The 16,980-nt window shown below is 42.2% G+C and overlaps 1 long non-coding RNA gene across 2 annotated transcripts in view; it reads right to left on the bottom strand.

The window, feature by feature from the left end:
- The window catches only part of LOC126470145 (uncharacterized), a 56,567-nt gene extending 47,972 nt beyond the window's left edge, over positions 1-8,595 (bottom strand). Inside the window, exon 1 of one of the 2 annotated variants that reach the window (XR_007586140.1) lies at positions 8,545-8,595. This is a non-coding gene — a long non-coding RNA (uncharacterized LOC126470145). Of the gene's footprint in view, positions 1-7,817; positions 7,960-8,544 lie in introns of those variants that run through there. The other variant, XR_007586141.1, reaches the window with a different exon arrangement.
- Positions 8,596-16,980: the final 8,385 nt, after the last annotated feature.

Raw genomic sequence — 16,980 nt, 5'->3', positions numbered from 1 at the left:
CCTAATTCTTGATCATACGAGTAAGTTCAGAATACTTTTTTGCGACTTAGTGCTGTAGTAAAGCTTATAGGTACCGGCGTCGTACTATCGATAGACTTGTTTATACACATTGTAGTTTAGTAATGTTACTTAAGTTTCTCTCGGTGATACAGTCACAAATATCTTGATAATAATAATTCACGTTCACGTGTACATAAACACTACGAGCAACAACACTTCCCATTTGTTACTGAAGTCCGTATAATTCTATAAAAAATACTGTCGTCCGAATCTTCACAATATTCAAACCACACTGCAATAAACCATTAGTAGAAACAAAATTGTTAAGGCCTTCGTGGTCACTTGTTGAGAAAGTGCCTATTTGCTTCTGTCTCGGGTTCCTCGGCCGACGTTCGTCTGATGATATTACTGACACATCTAGGACAAAAAAATACAATTTTTAGATGTTCTGGTCACAAGGGATGGTGAAAACCTGGGACATAGCATGTACCGAAAACCGACACAAACTATCAAACCACCACCTGAGCCAGAAAAGGGGCATGATTCATACGCTCGTAACGCGAGCAGGACGAATATATGAGCCGCAGCACCTCAAATGCGAAATGCAACACCTGGAAAGTGTTCTGAGGAGCAATGGGTACTCCACAAATGATATTAGAAGTGTGACAGAGCCAAACTCTCGGCGAAGTAAGAAATCAGAAAAAGAAATGTCGGGTACGGCCTTTCTGCCATACATTCCCAGAGTGACGGACAGAATCGGCCGAATATTGCACAGACACGGTGTAGAGACAATTTTCAAACCGACAAGGAAGATCAAAGAATGTGTCTTAGATTGGCAAAGGATGAAAGGGGCCAACTTGCAATGTCGGGAGCATACCGCTTACCATGCACAAATGCGAAAAGTTTATGTCGGAATTACTGGACGATCAATCAACACCAGGATCAAAGAACATAAGCGACATTGTAGGTTGGGGCAGGTGGAGAAATCGGCCGTGGCAGAGCACGCGCTGAGTGAGACCGACCACGTAATAAAATTCAGTGATACTGAAGTTCTGGCTGTAGAGAAGCACTATTACACCCGCTTGTTCAGAGAAGCTGTAGAAATACACAAACACGGGAATAGCTTCAACAAGAAAGAAGTAAGCCTTAAGATAAACGGATCCTGGCTTCCTGTGCTGCAGCGAGCGACCGTCGCAGGTAGCAAGAGGAGAACCGCACCGGAAATGATCGCGGAGAAGCCCTCGGACGTTGGCGCGCCAGGTACATATAGTCTGCGCCCGCGACCTCGGCTCCAGTTCACCACCACCGGCAATGGAGGGTGAAGCTTTGACAATGCCAGCCACTCGTGCTGGCGAAACGTCAGTAAAATCATCAGACGAACGTCGGCCGAAGAACTCGAGGCAGAAGCAAATAGGCAGTTTGTCATTAGTAGAGACATTACCACTTTCGGCATAACATACCTTACTTTACGATACGGCATTGTACAGTTGTTCCCGACACACGCTGCCTGCCTTGTGTGCTGACGACAATTACCAGCACTGGCGACAGTGCCTCAGATCAAACTACAAGCGCCAGAACGCTACTTAAATATTCAGATATTGCTTAAGGTGGGATGACAGTACGTTAACAAATTATTTATGGGAGAAAATAAGTGCAGAGGGGAAGTGAACATAGGAGTTTGTATCAGAGAGTGGACTGGGGTAGTTGTGGTTCATTCTTATTGGATAACCGCTTCAATAATTACATTTTATTTTATTCACCTCACATTTATTAACCGAGACGTGATAGTATGGTACATGTCTAGACAACGAAAATGCTCATGTAACTCCGCTTTAGTGTGTCTGTAATATGTAAGAGATTATAGTTGTGTAACCGTGGTAATACATCAGTTATGAAACACGGTGTTCGCTAACAGCAAGCGTTGCAAATTTCCCCACGAAATCATCTGAATTGACAGCAGTGTTAATAAACACCGCTTTCCCCACCCACAGACACACTTGTCGGGAAACAAGATTAATCACCCTCATGACGAAGCATGAAAATCATGTAACCTGAAGCCGACCGGTGTGGCCGAGCGGTGCTAGGCGCTACAGTCTGGAACCGCGCGACCGCTTCGGTCGCAGGTTCGAATCCTGCCTCGGGCATGGATGTGTGTGATGTCCTTAGGTTAGTTAGGTTTAGGTAGTTCTAAGTTCTAGGGGACTGATGACCTCAGCAGTTAAGACCCATATTTCTCAGAGCCATTTGAACCATTTGTAACCTGAAAGCTACTGAAGAATATTTGAACTAGATCCGGCAGGCCAGGCTCCGAACAAGTCTCTAAGTGAAACCATACTCTCAAAGACAGCAACGTTGAATAGTGTTTCCAAAGAACAGAGGCAACTTTGTGGACAGCCCAGCTCCGCAGCATACAATAAGAATGATGCTTCAAAAGTTACGCACCCTGCATTTTCAGGGACTTACAATGTATTGATCACCACGTCTTCAGCAAAAGAAAGAATCCATTCGTTGTTCTTAACAAAAGAAGCCATGAGAACGAGAGTCCGCAGGTCAGCCGCTCAATAGACACACACATATTAGGAGGATGTCAGGGACGTTCGAATGTTCCTTTATCAGTGTTGGAAGACTAGCAAAGAGATTAAAGAAAGAGGCTAAATCCCAAATAACAACCACCGTGACTGGTGGAAAAAAATTCATAAGTCTTCTCCATCGGAGGTGAAAGCATTGTTCATTGTTCCCAACACTTCTGCCAAGAGTTTTGAGAAGGAAATGGAAATTTTAACTAAGCAAGCATGTTAGCTTATTCTGCTATTCTGTTAGAGCTATTTCTGTATCTACAGACATACTCTGTAGGTCACCACACGGTGTACGGTGGAGGGGACCTTGTACCTCAGCTAGCCATTCCCTTTCCTATTCAACTCGTAAATGGGACAAGTGTAACCACGGCTGTCTATATGTTTCCGTATGAGGCCTAACTTATCTTTATCTTGTCTTCACGGTCCTTACTCGAAATTTACGTTGGCAGAAATAATTCTTTGCAATCACCCGCAAATACCGGTTTTCGAAATTTGGAGCTATTTGAGTCAAATCTTATGTTACCATGTAGATAGTCCGTGTACTTGCTAGCTAGTCTACAGTTCTGTGTCCTTACTGTAAGGTGAACGATTTCAGGTTGCTATGAAGTTCTCCGACGATGCATCCAGTGTTGCCCAGCGTATGTGTAAAGCGCTTGCAACATTTCGCGAGCAGCAGTGAGCCAAGCGACAGCGAGAGACTAGAGCTATGCGTCCCGAATAACGCAGTGGTAGCATATTGGACGGCCGCCACTAAACCAATCAGTAGAACCTACTGCCAGCTATCCAAAGCGTAGCCGTGTTACATCGATGGAAAAGATGGGGAGAGATTTCCACTAACAGCTATGCATCGATCCACAGTACATACAGCACATCGCAATCAAGCCACGTAATACCTGGACAAAACGTTTTGAAAAAAGGTCTAATTACAGAAGCGGTTTACCTGTAATTTCTGCAAATCACAGTTGTGAACCACACAATAAATTAGCTGCTGAGTCTCAAGAACCGTGATAACATAATCTTTACCCCATGTCGGATGTTTCAATTTTTGCAAAATTGGCTCACTTCACTGTCACTTTGTAACGTATGACCCCTGATGTCCAGATTCTCATAAACGATAAGTTTGAATTATTAAATTATAAACCGCCTCCAGACTACAGTCTGCTAAATAACCATTAAATATTTATGTAAATCTGATTCATTTCTGTTACATCAATAAAGGAATGACATTAACTAAAGAAAAACAACTTGTCGTATACTCAAGTTACAGTCTGTGTTCCATATATTATCCTTGCCTTTAAATCACTTGCACGATATTCATACAAAATTGCGCACGGGAGCTGCGACACCTCGCTCGGTTCAGTTTCACGGACTTTACTGTTTTGCTGTCACACTCGTTTCGTGATGACAGCAGTGAAACAAGGAACGATTCACACCTTATCTCAGGCGTTGCGCTTCCGATCTGAAATTATTAGACTGATGAGGATGAAATCAGTGAACATACAATGATATGAAGTGATGCGAGTGCCAGTATTTCAAGAATGCTGAACCTTTGATCAAATGACCTTGTTTTCTCACACCGAGACCCGAGCCCTGCTAGTGATAAACAAGAAATCTGGCACCGAATTCCAGTGTGGTACAGATTTTCAAGTGCCCACACATGTTCGTTAAAAGCCCCTTTATTCAGCGTCAACAGAAAGGAAACAGATTGGAGTCAGGTTGGGGAGGAAGTATAAACTGACGATACTTCACGGTTCTGTTCTTTCCTTGACATAAATCGACGATATATCACTGGAAATATTAATTGTATATGTTTTTCTGTGTCCAAGTGACAGAATTGTTATTTTCAATTATGTAGAATGTAATGTAAATGATGAAGCAAACAAAATGGTAGTTGACACATGCAAGGCTGTTGACCAAAGATGTCAGGATTCTAATTCTTATATCCCTGTACGTATACACTACTTCGTCATTGGATTATGATTAATAGTACGGACTCATTTAAACGAAGTTGGCCGGCCGCGGTGGTCTCGCGGTTCTAGGGGCGCAGTCCGGAACCGTGCGACTGCTGCGGTCGCAGGTTCGAATCCTGCCTCGGGCATGGATGTGTGTGATGTCCTTAGGTTAGTTAGGTTTAAGTAGTTCTAAGTTCTAGGGGACTGATGACCACAGCAGTTGAGTCCCACAGTGCTCAGAGCCATTTGAACCATTTTTGAAACGAAGTTGTATCGTTGACACAGTGGTCTCTTCCGAAAATAAGAAATGTAAGTGACAAATCATAGACTTTTTAATTTAGCAACAGAGGCTTCCTCGTCACAAATTTCTTTCCATCCGTACGAGACCTTTCCACAGAAGTTTAGAGATTTCCGCGGGAATGAGGTGCTCATACGAAAATGCAGACTGTAACAAAACGAAACCGACAAACGTTTAGGAGTTGCAGTGGATTTACCAAGGCAGAAATTGAAAAAAGGAAATCTCGTCCGGAAACGTCTTCTCACGATGCTACAGAGCTTCGGAAGTCATCGGGGCTAACGCCTGTCGCTTGGCGATCGATTCGGCAGCTAACGTGAGTTGGTAAAATCTAGTTGTTGTGACAGCCGTGGATGCGTTCAACACCATCTAACGTAATCAGTGCTTTCAGGTTCATTGCAAGAAATAGGTTATTTTACTGTGTTAAAAATATGTTTCGGATTGTTGTTATTCTGATTGATTATAACATCTAAATAGCATTTAACGTCAATATTCTCACAAAATATATGTTATTTTTATGTAATTAAAGCTTAAAAATCTTTAAATATCAGTATCTGATCACGTGATCGAAAACTTTCTGTTACTGGCTGTACTCTGGTGACATCACAGCCTAGGAGTAAGACGAAGCTATACGTGTGTTATAGGAGCGTTAGCCGAAGTTACGAGTCTTTTATGTAGTTTTACTGCAAATATTTTAGCTATTTAGTGATGGAAAACTCAATTACAACTTTTATGTAACAATAGAAAGGACTTTTGTGAATACTGATAATGGAAACCTTGCGAAAATTGATGCGTTATGCTCCACCCATTTAGAGCGGTGATACGTGCAACGACGGACATTCTTTTACCCGCTCCTTGCAACATCATTAAACTCGTTCAAAACTAAGGAACTGTATAACTCTTGCGAATGGGTCTGTATAAGTAGATTATCGACTATCGGTCATGAACTATGACCAAAATCACAACAAAATTATTTTTGGCAAAATGTAGTACTAATTTCCTATATAGAAGGTACTTAGACGAGTTACTGCATATGTGAAGCCTTCCGCGGCGCAACGCATACCATAGCGCGTTTGACTCCAGTAAACAGGTCGTATGTTCCAATCCTGGGAAGGTGGTACATTTTCAAAAATTTTATACGCAATACGAAAATAGCGTCAGCAAGAACTGATTGTAGCAGTTGTTTCGATTGTGGAATGTATTATATATAGCTTCACATCCGTCATAGTCTGAAAAACAGACAACAGAGGATAAATGTTTGATGTCGTCTCGTTGACTCTGTAGAGCTGTACCATGGGAGCAGGGAGAGGATGTTGTTTGGTAGCCGGTATCCTTTTTTATTAACACAAACTGCATGCGTAGATTAACTGGGTTCTTTATTCATAAGAATAGAAAATTTTCTTAACTCAAGTTAGTCTTTGTGGTATAAGCTCTCTGTATAGTCTACGCAGGCCTCACTGTTGGTGAAGTACAATGTACGCTATGTTCACAATTACAGTTGCTATGTGCTGCCTGTCTCTGAGTTAGTGGCGGAGCTAACTGCTACTGAGATTCCCACTGCGCTGCAACTGATGACACTGGAACTTCCTGGTGCGACAGACTCAAACAGACTCTCCCTCCGGTCCGCAGTGGCGATCCTAAATACTGGCGGCCGAGAGGTCATTGGCGGCGCGTTTCCTGCGAGTCTGTTGTTGGCCTCTATTTATCGTCTCGCAACCTCTTTGCCACATAGTTTGCTGGTGCCAGCTTATGCCAGCACAAAACGCACTTGCTTTATGAGCAAACAATTCCCTTTTTTTGGAAAGTATTTCTAGTAGTGAAGATACCACCATACAGTCACAGTACAATGAGGTGTAGGACTATGAGATGCATGTGACACAAATGTTAAGGGCTGTGATGTTTGTGAGTATACAGGGTGGTCCATTGATAGTGACTGGGCCAAATATCTCACGAAATAAGCATCAAACGAAACTCGTCTAGTTTGAAAGGGAAAACCAGATGGTGCTATGGTTGGCCTGCTAGATGTCGCTGCCATAGGTCAAACAGCTATCAACTGCGTTTTTTTTAAATAGGAACCCCCATTTTTTATTTTTTATTCGTGTAGTACGTAAAGAAATATGAATGTTTTAGTTGGACCACTTTTTTCGCTTTGTGATAGATAGCACTGTAATAGTCATAAACTTATAAGTACATGGTATCACGTAACATTCCGCCAGTGCAGATGGTATTTGCTTCGTGATACATTACCTGTGATAAAATGGACCTTTTGCCAATTGCGGAAAAGGTCGGTATCATGTTGATGTATGGCTATTGTGATCAAAATACCCAACGGGCGTGTGCTATGTATGCTGCTCGGTATCCTGGACGACATCATCCAAATGTCCGGACCGTTCGCCGGATAGTTACGTTATTTAAGGAAACAGGAAGTGTTCAGCTACATGTGAAATGTCAACCACGTATGCAACAAATGATGATGCCCAAGTAGGTGTTTTAGCTGCTGTCGCAGCTAATCCGCACATCAGTAGCAGACAAATTGCGCGAGAATCGGGAATCTCAAAAGCGTTGATGTTGAGAATGCTACATCAATATCGATTGCACCCGTACCATATTTCTATGCACCAGGAATTGTATGGCGACGACTTTGAACGCCGTGTACAGTTCTGCCACTGGGCACAAGGAAATTACGGGACGATGACAGATTTTCTGCACGCTTTCTATTTAGCGACGAAGCGTCATTCACCAACAGCGGTAACGTAAACCGACATACTATGCACTATTGGGCAACGTAAAATCCACAATGGCTGCGACAAGTGGAACATCTGCGACCTTGGCGGGTTAATGTATGGTGCGGCATTATGGGAAGAAGGATAATTGGCCTCCATTTTATCGATGGCAATCTAATTGTTGCAATGTATGCTGATTTCCTACGTAATGTTCTACCGATGTTACTACAAGATGTTTCACTGCGTGATAGAATGGCGATGTCCTTCCAACCTGATGGACGTCCGGCACGTAGCTCGCGTGCGGTTGAAGCGTTATTGAATAGCATATTTCATGACAGGTGGATTGGTCGTCGAAGCACCATCTGAATCAGATACCGCACTTAACGCGCCACCACAACGTACACTTCTGAATAATGGACTATTTGCACAAAACATGCACCAATGGCTATATTGTTTAAGATGAGGCGGACAAGTTACACCATATGAAAAATATGGTGCCTTGGTAAACATATTAATTCTCATTCCATTTATAAGTGGTTGTAGTAGCGGGTTTCGCCATGAATCAGTTAATTTGTATAAGCAATTTTCACAGATAGTATATACAAATTCTTTATAAGTAATTTCATAAAAATATACTTTAATTTTAAATCTACTTTGCCAGAATGTAGTAGTATCAAAGAAAGACATTGTAACCAAACAGAGTGTTTGCCACGTAAGTGGAATACCCGCTCTAATTTTGGAACAAGCTTCTATTGCATCAGTAACTATTTCATTAATCATCGGAACATTTTCACTTTTATCAAATATGTAACATTCTGCCAGTCTATATGAATTTAGCATGAAATTAAATTTTGAATAACGAAACTGCAATAAAATATCTTCTCGTACAGTTTGTGGTAGCTCCAATTCATAAACATCTAAGGCATTTTGGAGTCTTCCACAAACGGCAATTCGTGCAAGTTTTGTACAAAGTGTCCATTATACAGAAATGTACTTACTGTTTCTGGCAGCTCGTCACAGATAATAGACGTTGTCGCGGTGGATTCAGATGACATACTGTGAAGACGACAATTTCATGCCCCTTATATACTGGATTGGTTGCTAAGCAATGTCAGTTATCAATACTGACATGTCTGTCACTCCAAAAAGACAAGTTTACACGCGCCAACCTTTTGCTGGCGTGGGTGCTTGCCCAGATAATTGTCCTAAAAGGACAAATTATCTCAGCGGGACATGGACAGCCGCCATCGCGACCTTGGGACCTCGCGGGGCCCCTTTTTTTTATCAGTTGCTGACCCTCAGTGGCCCGCACGTTCACCGGATCTGACGTCCCCGGATTTCTTTCTGTGGGGAAAGTTGAAGGATATTTGCTATCGTGATCCACCGACAACGCCTGGCAACATGCGTCAGCCCATTGTCAATGCATTTGTGAACATTACTAAAGGCGAACTACTCGCTGTTGAGAGGAATGTGGTTACACGTCTTGCCAAATGCATTGAGGTTGACGGACATCATTTTGAGCATTTATTGCATTACTGTGGTATTTACAGGTAATCACGCGTTCTCAGAAATGATAAGTTCGCAAAGGGACATGTATCAGATTGGAACAACCGAAATAAAATGTTCAAACGTATCTACGTTCTCTTTTTTAATTTAAAACACTTACCTGTTACCAACCGTTCGTCTAAAATTGTGAGCCATATGTTTGTGACTATTACAGCGCCATCTATCACAAAACGAAAAAAGTGGTCCAACTAAAACATTCATATTTCTTTACGTGCTACACGAATATGTAATAAAAAATGGGGGTTCCTATTTAAAAAAGAAACGCAGTTGATATCCGTTTGACCTATGGCCGCGCCATCTAGCGAGCCAGCCATAGCGCCATCTGGTTTCCCCCTTCAAGCTAGACAAGTTTCGTTCTTTGTAGATTTTTCGTTTGACGCTTATTTTGTGAGATATTTGGCCCGGTCACGATCAATCGACCACCCTGTATACTAACGTTAGCGTCTGAAGCAGACTTACTTCATCTTTATCTGAGATGATGAAACTGCAAAAGTTTAAACAATAAGGATCCTGGCTAGACAGTATGAAGATAAAAACATTGTTTCTAATAAATGGCCCACGCGAACGCGCAGTCACTAATGGCTCACTTCGACGAGTTCTATAACCTGTTCTGCCAGTCGCTGTTCCATATTATCCTCGTCTCTGAAACTTGGTTGAAACCTAACATTTCTTCCGACGCTATCCGAATCACTGGTTACTCTCTCCTAAGGGCAGATCGTGAAACACGACGCGGGGGTGGTGTGGGTTCCTATGTTCGTTCTGATCTGAAACCATGCACAACGGATGCAAAGGACGATGGAGAAGCAGAGTTAGCCGGCCGCGGTGGTCTAGCGGTTCAGGCGCTCAGTCCGGAACCGCGCGACTACTACGGTCGCAGGTTCGAATCCTGCCTCGGGCATGGATGTGTGTGTTCTCCTTAGGTTAGTTAGGTTTAAGTAGTTCTAAGTTCTAGGGGACTGATGACCACAGATGTTAAGTCCCATAGTGCTCAGAGCCATTTGAACCATTTGAAGAAGCAGAGTTATTGTTTTTCGAAACAAGTACATCAAATCAGAAACTGCTATTTAGAGTAATCTATAAACCTCAAAACGTCGGTGCTATGTCCTCCTTTCAGTCTGCCCTGTCCTCGCTCGTGTCACAGTTGTTGTTGTTGTTGTTGTGGTCTTCAGTCCTGAGACTGGTTTGATGCAGCTCTCCATGCTACTCTATCCTGTGCAAGCTTTTTCATCTCCCAGTACCTACTGCAACCTACAGCCTTCTGAAGCTGCTTAGTGTATTCATCTCTTGGTCTCCCTCTACGATTTTTACCCTCCACGCTGCCCTCCAATACTAAATTGGTGATCCCTTGATGCCTCAGAACATGTCCTACCAACCGATCCCTTCTTCTGGTCAGGTTGTGCCACAAACTTCTCTTCTCCCCAATCCTATTCAATACTTCCTCATTAGTTATGTGATCTACCCATCTAATCTTCAGCATTCTTCTGTAGCACCACATTTCGAAAGCTTCTATTCTCTTCTTGTCCAAACTATTTATCGTCCATGTTTCACTTCCATACATGGCTACACTCCATACGAATACTTTCAGAAATGACTTCCTGACACTTAAATCAATACTGGATGTTAACAAATTTCTCTTCTTCAGAAATGCTTTCCTTGCCATTGCCAGCCTACATTTTATATCCTCTCTACTTCGACCATCATCAGTTATTTTGCTCCCCAAATAGCAAAACTCCTTTACTACTTTAAGTGCCTCATTTCCTAATCTAATTCCCTAAGCATCCCCCGACTTAATTAGACTACATTCCATTATCCTTGTTTTGCTTTTGTTGATGTTCATCTTATATCCTCCTTTCAAGACACTGTCCATTCCATTCAACTGCTCTTCCAAGTCCTTTGCTGTCTCTGACAGAATTACAATGTCATCGGCGAACCTCAAAGTTTTTATTTCTTCTCCATGAATTTTAATACCTACTCCGAATTTTTCTTTTGTTTCCTTTACTGCTTGCTCAATATACAGATTGAACAACATCGGGGAGAGGCTACAACCCTGTCTTACTCCCTTCCCAACCACTGCTTCCCTTTCATGTCCCTCGACTCTTATAACTGCCATCTGGTTTCTGTACAAATTGTAAATAGCCTTTCGCTCCCTGTACTTTACCCCTGCCACCTTTAGAATTTGAAAGAGAGTATTCCAGTCAACATTGTCAAAAGCTTTCTCTAAGTCCACAAATGCTAGAAACGTAGGTTTGCCTTTCCTTAATCTTTCTTCTAAGATAAGTCGTAAGGTCAGTATTGCCTCACGTGTTCCAGTGTTTCTACGGAATCCAAACTGATCTTCCCCGAGGTTGGCTTCTACTAGTTTTTCCATTCGTCTGTAAAGAATTTGTGTTAGTATTTTGCAGCTGTGACTTATTAAGCTGATAGTTCGGTAATTTTCACATCTGTCAACACCTGCTTTCTTTGGGATTGGAATTATTATATTCTTCTTGAAGTCTGAGGGTATTTCGCCTGCATACATCTTGCTCACCAGATGGTAGAGTTTTGTCGGGACTGGCTCTCCCACGGCCGTCAGTAGTTCCAATGGAATATTGTCTACTCCGGGGGCCTTGTTTCGACTCAGGTCTTTCAGTGCTCTGTCAAACTCTTCACGCAGTATCATATCTCCCATTTCATCTTCATCTACATCCTCTTCCATTTCCATAATATTGTCCTCAAGTACATCGCCCTTGTATAGACCCTCTATATACTCCTTCCACCTTTCTGCTTTCCCTTCTTTGCTTAGAACTGGGTTTCCATCTGAGCTCTTGATATTCATACAAGTCGTTCTCTTATCTCCAAAGGTCTCTTTAATTTTCCTGTAGGCGGTATCTATCTTACCCCTAGTGAGATAGGCCTCTACATCCTTACATTTGTCCTCTAGCCATCCCTGCTTAGCCATTTTGCACTTCCTGTCGATCTCATTTTTGAGACGTTTGTATTCCTTTTTGCCTGTTTCACTTACTGCTTTTTTATATTTTCTCCTTTCATCAATTAAATTCAATATTTCTTCTGTTACCCAAGGATTTCTACTAGCCCTCGTCTTTTTACCTACTTGATCCTCTGCTGCCTTCACTACTTCATCCCTCAAAGCTACCCATTCTTCTTCTACTGTTTTTATTTCCCCCATTCCTGTCAATTGCTCCCTTATGCTCTCCCTGAATCTCTGTACAACCTCTGGTTCTTTTAGTTTATCCAGGTCCCATCTCCTTAAATTCCCACCTTTTTGCAGTTTCTTCAGTTTTAATCTACAGGTCATAACCAATAGATTGTGGTCAGAGTCCACATCTGCCCCTGGAAATGTCTTACAATTTAAAACCTGGTTCCTAAATCTCTGTCTTACCATTATATAATCTATCTGATACCTTTTAGTATCTCCAGGGTTCTTCCATGTATACAACCTTCTTTCATGATTCTTAAACCAAGTGTTAGTTATGATTATGTTGTGCTCTGTGCAGAATTCGACCAGGCGGCTTCCTCTTTCATTTCTGTCCCCCAATCCATATTCACCTACTATGTTTCCTTCTCTCCCTTTTCCTACACTCGAATTCCAGTCACCCACCTATTAAATTTTCGTCTCCCTTCACAATCTGAATAATTTCTTTTATTTCATCATACATTTCTTCAATTTCTTCGTCATCTGCAGAGCTAGTAGGCATATAAACTTGTACTACTGTAGTAGGCGTGGGCTTCGTATCTATCTTGGCCACAATAATGCGTTCACTATGCTGTTTGTAGTAGCTTACCCGCATTCCTATTTTCCTATTCATTATTAAACCTACTCCTGCATTACCCCTATTTGATTTTGTGTTTATAACCCTGTAGTCACCTGACCAGAAGTCTTGTTCCTCCTGCCACCGAACTTCACTAATTCCCACTACATCTAACTTCAACCTATCCATTTCCCTTTTTAAATTTTCTAACCTACCTGCCCGATTAAGGGATCTGACATTCCACGCTCCGATCCGTAGAACGCCAGTTTTCTTTCTCCTGATAACGACATCCTCTTGTGTAGTCCCCGCCCGGAGATCCGAATGGGGGACTATTTTACCTCCGGAATATTTTACCCAAGAGGACGTCATCATCATGTAATCATACAGTAAAGCTGCATGCCCTCGGGAAAAATTACGGCTGTAGTTTCCCCTTGCTTTTAGCCGTTCGCAGTACCAGCACAGCAAGGCCGTTTTGGTTATTGTTACAAGGCCAGATCAGTCAATCATCCAGACTGTTGCCCTTGCAACTACTGAAAAGGCTGCTGCCCCTCTTCAGGAACCACACGTTTGTCTGGCCTCTCAACAGATACCCCTCCGTTGTGGTTGCACCTACGGTACGGCTATCTGTATCGCTGAGGCACGCAAGCCTCCCCACCAACGGCAAGGTCCATGGTTCATGGGGGGGCGTGTCACAGTATGAACAGATAATCGTTATGGGCGACACAAACATCGACTCACAGTTAAAATCTTCCTCTGCAGAAAAACTAAGGAGACTGTTCCACTCCAATTATATGACTATAACACCGCTGGATCCAACCCATCACACGCCACACAGCCATACTCTCATAGATATAATAGCAACAAAGCGACCAGACAAAATAGGCACCGCGCCAATCAGACATCCGCTCAGGGACTCTCTCCTCATGACGTGATATTCTTAAATTACTCACTGCATACTACCAAAGAAAAATCTCACCTACTAACCTACAGAAACCTAAAAAATGTTAACCATGACGCTCTTCAAAAGGATTGCTCAGACATCCCTTGGCATGATATCAATGAACCGACTTCAGACGGAAAAATTCGGGAATTATGTCGCAAAATTATTGCACTGTATGACAAACATGCTCCTCAACGCACTGTCAAGGTAAAGAGAGCTCCCGCTCCGTGGCTCACCACTGAATTACGCCAATTAATGAATAAACGTAATGCTGCACATAGGGCCTTCAAGCGTAACCCAACTCCCGAGGCGTATGAAGCTTACAGGAAACTCCGAAACAGAACCAAGCAAAGCGTGAGGAGTGCCAAAATCAGACATGCCCGCTCTGTCGTATGCGGCATAACGAAACCTGCTGCACTGTGGAAAAAGCTGCGCAGTTTCGGTACAGGGAAGCGAAGATCTGACGCTGTTTATCAAGCTCTGCAGAAGAATTAAACGATTTCTTCTCAACAGCTGTAAACTGTCACGCAGCGACAAATTACCAGCCCCAAGAATTCAATCTCTCGTGAGACAAGTTTTTTCTAAAACATGTCACTACAGGCACAGTACACAAGGCAATTATGAGAATCTCTTCCGAGGCAGTAGGAAATGATGGAGTGAGCATTGGGATGATTAAGAACGTTGTAGACACTATTATTCTAGTTATCACAGACATATTCAACCTGTCTCTTGTCAGTAGTACATATCCTACTGAGTGGAAGCAAAGTTTAATTCAACCTATACCCAAGACTGACAACCCAAAGTCGTCAGGTGACTACAGGCCGATCAGCATACTACCTGCAATATCTAAAGCCCTAGAATACATCGTCCATGAACAGCTGACGCATTACTTCAAAACTCGTAACACCCATGATAAATATCAGTCAGGCTACCGAAAGCACCATAGTACAGCAACTGCATTAATCAAAGTAACTGATGACATTGAACATGCTATGGACAGACGTGAAGCTACCATCCTAACACTGCTTGACTTTAGCAAGGCTTTTGATGCAGTTGACTTTGATATTTTACTAATTAAAATGAAACAGCTGAATTTCTCAAACAGCTCGATACACTGGTTCGACAGGTACCTCAAAAACAGAAGTCAACAAGTCATTTGTGGGTCGGAGAAGTCATCATGGAAAAACGTGCGCTCTTGAGTTCCCCAAGGCTCCGTCCTTGGTCCATTACTCTTCTCACTGTACATTAATGATATTTATTCAGTGATTCACTCCTGCAACTACCATCTATATGCCGACAACATCCAACTGTACATAAGTGCGAGCCCCAAGAACATTGCTGACGCCGTAGCGAGTAAGAACGCAGATCTTTGATCTGTTTCTCGATGGGCACAGAACCTAGGTCTGAAACTAAACCCCAAGAAATCCCAGGTCATTCTTATATCTCATCCAAAGTCAATCAGCCGGTACTTTCGCGAAACAGTGCCTCAAATACTCCTCAGTGGTACCCAGCTACCATACCAAAAAACAGTAAAAGACCTTGGAATAATCTTGGAATTTTTTTTTTTTTTTTGGGTTGTTTGGGGAAGGAGACCAGACAGCGAGGTCATCGGTGTAATCGGATTAGGGAAGGATGGGGAAGGAAGTCGGCCGTGCCCTTTCAAAGGAACCATCCTGGCATTTGCCTGGAGAGATTTAGGGAAATCACAGAAAACCTAAATCAGGATGGCCGGATGCGGGATTGAACCGTTGCCCTCCCGACTGCGAGTCCAGTGTCTAACCACTGCGCCACCTCGCTCGGTAATAATCTTAGATGAACACCTAAACTGGGAAGAACAAACAGTCACAGCTTGCCGGAAATCGCTCTCCTCCCTACATGCAATCCAAAAATTTAGAAAAATGTTTCCTACCCACGTTAAAAAAAATTAGTCCAAACACTAGTCTTGCCTAATCTTTACTACTGTGATGTAGTTCAACACGGCACAAACAGTGATAATTCGAGAAGCCTCGAGCTAGTGATGAATACTCGCGTTAGATACGTGTGCAATATACGGTTCTATAATCAATCAGTCGTTCATACTCCCAGCTAGGTTGGATACGCCCACATAAGGTACGCGATCTCCACACGATGTGCTTACTTCATCGATTTCTTAGTCACTGGTGCCCCCAATACTTATCTTCTCACATTAAACACCTATCATCATTCCACAACCGAAATACCAGATCGGATCCGTCTAGCATCTTGGCTGTACCTTTACGTAACACAAAATCTTTCTCCTTGTCATTCTCCATCTCAGCCATACGACCATGGAACGCGCTCCGCTGTGATCTGCTTCTTATCCAGAACCACTCAACATTCAAGAGGGAACTCAAAACCTACATATTAGGGACGGTATAGCCACCATTGTTGTGCCCCTCTCATCTCTTTCTTTTTCCTCTCCATCATAGCTTCGAATTTTACCATTCTGTTTCCCTTCCTCTAACCTAGCTACCTCTTCTGTATCTCTTTCACCCCATTCCATCGTCTTATGTCTCTGCTCGATGTGAATAACTCACAAGCTGCAAGAACATAACGAGAAAATTCCCAACTAGCAATAGGACTGACATTCATAAAAGAAAAATATGTTTACTTTCATATATATAGTCATTACTATTATTATTATTATTCTTTCCTTTCTCAGACGTTATGTCTGGTTAAAAATGGAAAGTGACGTGGACCTTGATCAAGCGTGACTTCCTTTTAACTGTACGGTATATGTTACATTGCATTTAGTATCTTTCGGGTAATTGAACATGTATCAATAATTACAGATTTCTGTAGTTGTAAATATAAGTTTGGATGTAGCTGTATTGCATTGATGTACTGGTGGATATTGTGTGGTATGACTCCTGTAGTTGATAGTATAATTGGTATAATGTCAACTTTATCCTGATGCCACATGTCATTATTATTATTATTATTATTATTCTTGAATGTTATAATTATTTTTTGATTGTTATAATTATGCTTGTACTACTGTTATAATCTCTATTTTCTTCTTTAACATTAATACTGTATAACACGTGGTATGTCCATAATGTACAAACTGAAATTCGTTGTATCTGAATATGCCTAGTTAGGTGTAAGAGAGGGCCTGAAGACCCTAATCTTGCCAGGTAAAATAAATGCATAAATAAATA

The sequence above is a fragment of the Schistocerca serialis genome, chromosome 3 (genome assembly GCF_023864345.2).
Source record: "Schistocerca serialis cubense isolate TAMUIC-IGC-003099 chromosome 3, iqSchSeri2.2, whole genome shotgun sequence".
Classification (NCBI taxonomy): Eukaryota; Metazoa; Arthropoda; class Insecta; order Orthoptera; family Acrididae; genus Schistocerca; species Schistocerca serialis.
This window is presented reverse-complemented; position numbering and strand designations above follow the sequence as displayed.